At 35.7% G+C, this 4,951-nt stretch overlaps 2 long non-coding RNA genes across 2 annotated transcripts; both read left to right on the top strand.

The window, feature by feature from the left end:
- Positions 1-1,100: 1,100 nt before the first annotated feature.
- Positions 1,101-1,689, top strand: LOC145128298 (uncharacterized). The gene is made up of 3 exons (XR_013716793.1): positions 1,101-1,172; positions 1,306-1,523; positions 1,596-1,689. It is a non-coding gene; the product is annotated as an uncharacterized LOC145128298 (long non-coding RNA).
- A 1,049-nt stretch (positions 1,690-2,738) lies between these two features.
- On the top strand, positions 2,739-3,633 carry LOC145128297 (uncharacterized). The gene is made up of 5 exons (XR_013716792.1): positions 2,739-2,806; positions 2,913-2,985; positions 3,069-3,112; positions 3,224-3,316; positions 3,434-3,633. It is a non-coding gene; the product is annotated as an uncharacterized LOC145128297 (long non-coding RNA).
- The last annotated feature ends 1,318 nt before the right edge of the window (positions 3,634-4,951 follow it).

The raw sequence follows: 4,951 nt of genomic DNA, 5'->3' as shown, positions 1-4,951 counted from the left end.
CGACAATGTACACACCTTATCGACCAACACTTCATCCACCATCACCGTTTGCAGGTCTCCAACCCCATCCTCGGGCGACCAATGGATGATGTTCGCGCAAGTCAAATTGGCGTGATGCGTCTTGTCACTATTAAAACCACGCACCAACATTTTGCTTGCAAGTCAATCGCGATGCAGAAGCTGATTAACAAGGATGACATCGACGTTGTCCGTCGAGAGCTCCATGGTGCCTACGAGGATCGCTTGCAATTCTATCGATGATTGTCATCCGCTCACAGGGCCAAGAAATTGAAATCAATGGGTTAGGGTTTTGTCAATTTTTCGTTCAGTAATTTTCTCGTTCAGTAATTTTTTGTGTTTCCTAATTATTGGTATTGTAGTTTGTCAATTCTACCAGCCACCATGGCTTGCGCTGCTGTCACCAATATTCTCTCTTTCTAATTTTTTTCTTTCATAGCTTAGGTGAAAGATACACTTTTGAACAGATATTTGAAAGAGCATCAGCTCCACCAACATAAGTTGCATCTGAATGCCATGCTTCAGGGAAAGCTTCATTAGCTTGAGTACCCCACCACACAGCTAACATAAGCTCTCCTTTCAGCTTGTATGTCCAAGATAAGAGAATCTTATTTTTAAGGCTCATTTGGTTCACTTTAGTATCTAATTTTCTTTTCTATCTGAGGTCACTCTATTGGAGTAACGTGTTCAACTTAAAATTTGGTCTGAATGTCCATTTGTTTGCAACAGATGCTGTTAATTCAATTAACGACACAATCATCACATATGGACAGGTATGTATCGCATCTAATCTTATGAATTAACTATGTACAATTGAACTTTATTTTAAGAGACGCATGACAAATCAGAGTATATTATTTTATCAGTAGTTTGAAGTTGAACTTTGTGATAACTGTGTAGTGAGTGTTAATGTGTTATCAGGTTATTGCTATTACCGATTCAGTCAGCTCTAGTAATCTGTTATGTGATTGTATCACTATTAAAGAAGCTAAATAAGAACTACATTGAAGCCTTTTTGCTAGTTATATGCTTTTCCATTAGATATCTCTATTGTTCAAATAGATTTAAAAGAGATCCCTCACCTTTAATATGATATTAATGAATTCTCTTATGCACTTTAACAGACAGGAGCAGGGAAGACTTTTACAATGGAGGTGATGTACATTTCAGTAAAATACAATGTTTCATTAACACTTGTTTTAAATGAAGTCCATATTTGACTTTTTTAACAGGGAGCCAACATTGCTATCATTGAATTATAATTACCATATTTTGATATTTCAATAGGTGTCTTGGTTGTGTATTGTCCAGCACGAGTAAAAATATTCTCTGGTAACTCACAATTAGACATGAACCTTGTTGGAATGGGTGCTACTATTTTAGGGATGCAGACCCCTATAGGATTCCTAGTGGCTAAGGCTCTTACTACTTCAGCTACACCATATTACCAAGGTACCCCTCCTGGGGTTAGCCATGCTCTTGCATTGGATGTGTTCTTGGTTCAGGTGAAATTTATTTATTCATGTTTTAATTATATATTTTTTCATGAATTATTTAATGATATGATGAATTTATAGGTCAATTACACTGCCAGAGAACACCTCGATTCCTAGGGCGGCTTGAGGTTTTTTTTCCAGGGGTATTATGGTAATTTGTTTTAGTGGACATGTTGTAGTGTGGTTTAAGTTGACTAGGGTTGTAGTTTTTCTTCCTATGAGTTAAAGAAATGCATGAAATTGAAGGTTTACATACAATATAATAAATTTGTAGGGTGTGTTGATCACATTGTTAATGAATGTTGTTGCATACAACTATTGATTTATGGTTTGTCCTCTGTGTCTACAATTCACTTACAAATATATCGGAAAGGGAAGATATAATTTTTTTAGGATATTTTGACCCATAAAACGACAAATTCACATAATAAAATTCTTCAACGAGTTTTGCATGAAAAACCAACTTTTCTGAACTTTTTCGGTTTGTCCTCTGTGTCTACAATTCACTTACAAATATATGATGTCACAGAGTATAAGTATGTGAAAGTTGGATATATTCGTGTTACTAAAAGATCACATTCACACACAAGAATATCCTGTTGTACCCCAAAATTAAATAAAAAGGATACTAAATTACTTTTTGGAGGATTTCAAACATACTTTGAACTTGTAGAAAGATAAAGATGATGTAAATGTTCAAGTTGTTATATTTTTCCTAGTATTTTAATGAAATGCACAGAGAAAGTATTTGATTGACTTGGTAACGTATGCATGTTGGCAGGTTGAAAAGTTGAAATCCAAGCTTCTTGAAAATATACAACAGTTCCTTGGGGAACTTGATCGCTCTAAAGAGATAATAGGTATGGGTTCTCCTGAATCTACCAATGAAGGAAGTGAATCTGATTACATTCCTTGTTTTCCTGAGGTAATTACAAATACATAACTGTTTTCAATTGCAAGTTAATCATGAGCTGCCCAATTTTTTGAATAGGTTCCCACTCGTGAATTTGTGGAAGATGTTCACGCATATCATGTCTTTTTCCCTGATTCAGAGAAGCAATTGGTGAAACTCATGCAATATTTGACCACAAGGTAATAATAATAATAATAATAATAATAATAATAATAATAATAATAATAATAATAACAATAACAATAATAATAATAATATGCATCTGCATCTTGTTGTGTTGACACCTAATTGGTGTTTGGTTGGTTTATCAGGCACTTTTAAGCTGCCAGACAACAAATACAGCAATGGATATCTCCAGCAAAATTATCCAACCGAATTCGTATGTATTACTGTTTATGGACAGAGTTAATTCATCAGTAAGACCGATTGTTACCAGAATTTGAGATGAATAAAACGTGTTGATGATGACTTACTTTTACTTACAGGGTTTATATGGACTGATGTCCTCATTATGGATGAAGTCTTACCGAAGGCTGGTCTACAAGATTTGGTTTTGAGGTCATCATCTATACTCTTTAGTCTTTACTATGTATCTATCTATAAAAATGTTGATGGGTTTAGGCTGCTTGTGTTGTTTTCAGTGAGTATGTTGCTAGCTCTTTTACCCATCTTCATGAAATATCTGGTTAGTCAGTCTCTGTCTCTGTATATATGTAAAGAAAGATTTTTTTTTAAATATGAACAAGGATAAAAGTGTAATTGCTTTGGTTGGTTTTCTTCTGATTTGAACTACCAGACACTCTCCTGCAAATTCAAAAGTAAGATGGCACAGGCAAGGAGTATCCTTTGGGAGCTGCCCTTGAGGCCACCAAAAATACTTTGATTCAAGGTAGTACAAAACTCTTATTGCTAGATCATTTTGCTTCCACTCTCATACATACATACGTACTATGAGTATTATTAATTAGTTGATATTGATATTGTAACTAACATGATTATTGTGTAGGATTTCCGTGTTGTTCTTGATCAAGAGTTGGGATTCGTATTGATGCTAAGAGACATGATGATTGGTTGGATACATGAAGGGTTTTAGAGCGGCTTAAGACAAATTAATGATGAGTTACTGAAACAAGAAGGTGCCCCTTTATAGCAATGTAGTATTAGGTTATATAGTTAGGGAAAACCTCTTAATAACAATAATCAGATCCCTTTAATATTAATGTATTACAATTTTTTGATATGATGTTATTGGATGAAATTGATTGTTTTCGTATATATTTGTTTTTATATTTTTGTGTTATGCATAAAAGAGTACCTTAAAGGCACGTTATATATACTTTGGTTTTCAAATGGAAGAGCTCGGGGTGATTGCAGAGCACACCCCACATGTTTCCGCATTCTGTGAACTACTCTAATTTGATGATGTTTTGCTAAATCTCAATTCCCTTGGTTTTATGGGAAACATATGTATTAACGATTTATTAATCTAAAAACAAAAATTTTATGTCATTATTTTTTGGGACATTACAAGTTGGTATCAGAGCCTTGGTTTGAGGGATTTTGGCACACTCTTGGGTGTGTCTCAACTCAAACTGAGGATTTGGTAAGGTTTTTCAAAAAAGAAATACATTTTCTTAAGAAATAGGTTTTCTGAAATAAGAAAAGGGTGTGGTGCATGCAATCAGCCGAGCTCAAGTAAGTTTCTCCGAAAATACCCATACATGTCATCTGTTATGCTTTGATCTATGAATCTGTGAATCGTATGCTAGTTAGGGCTAAGGATCTGCTCAGTTTTTTGCATGATAGAATTCTAGGAGAGATGCCTTGTATGTCTATTGTATGAGCTTATATACTTGCATGCTAGTTCTGATTAACCAGTGATAGGGTGGCCTGATATGTGATGCCTACGATCCTATGAAGCATGGGATGCTGGATTGGGTTTGATTTGGATGTGTGTAGAAAACAGTAGCGAGAGTGCGAGCTCCTAGTATAAGTTGTAGTATGTGGGATTAGAGTGCTACTGCTCGCGTGCTGCTTGCTTTCCGCTTTGTGGAAATATTAGGTGATGGGAGTTAACTACTAAGTGAATATGTCAAGTCACATGTGACAAGGGTTGATTAATCTCAGAGTGATGGATTTGACCCTATTGCGCAACTCTTGTCTGATTCCAACCATTGTAGGGATGAGTCTGTTACTCGAAGGATTATCTAAGCTATGTTGCATGTGATTGTATTTATAAGGTGGGTGACTAGCATTATGAGGAGTTCTTCAACAGCTAATGGCAGGGTGAGGTCAGGAACCTAGGAAAGCCTAGGGGTTGCTTCATTGGGTTTTCTTGCGCGGGCTAGCAAGTGTTCGTTTATGGATTTGAGAAGGTGACTTAGAGAATTCGAGAGGATTCTTGAGAAAGTATGGATAGGTGTGGAAGGTATTATTGACCCCGTACTACTGAAAGCACAGGATCCATACTTGAATCGGGGAGAGTCTTGGAGAATGTAGGAAGCTGATAGGATGAGGATTCTTA

Source organism: Lactuca virosa, chromosome 8 (assembly GCF_052849685.1).
Source record: "Lactuca virosa cultivar CGN04683 chromosome 8, Lactuca_virosa_CGN04683_v6, whole genome shotgun sequence".
In the NCBI taxonomy this organism is placed as follows: Eukaryota; Viridiplantae; Streptophyta; class Magnoliopsida; order Asterales; family Asteraceae; genus Lactuca; species Lactuca virosa.
This window is presented reverse-complemented; position numbering and strand designations above follow the sequence as displayed.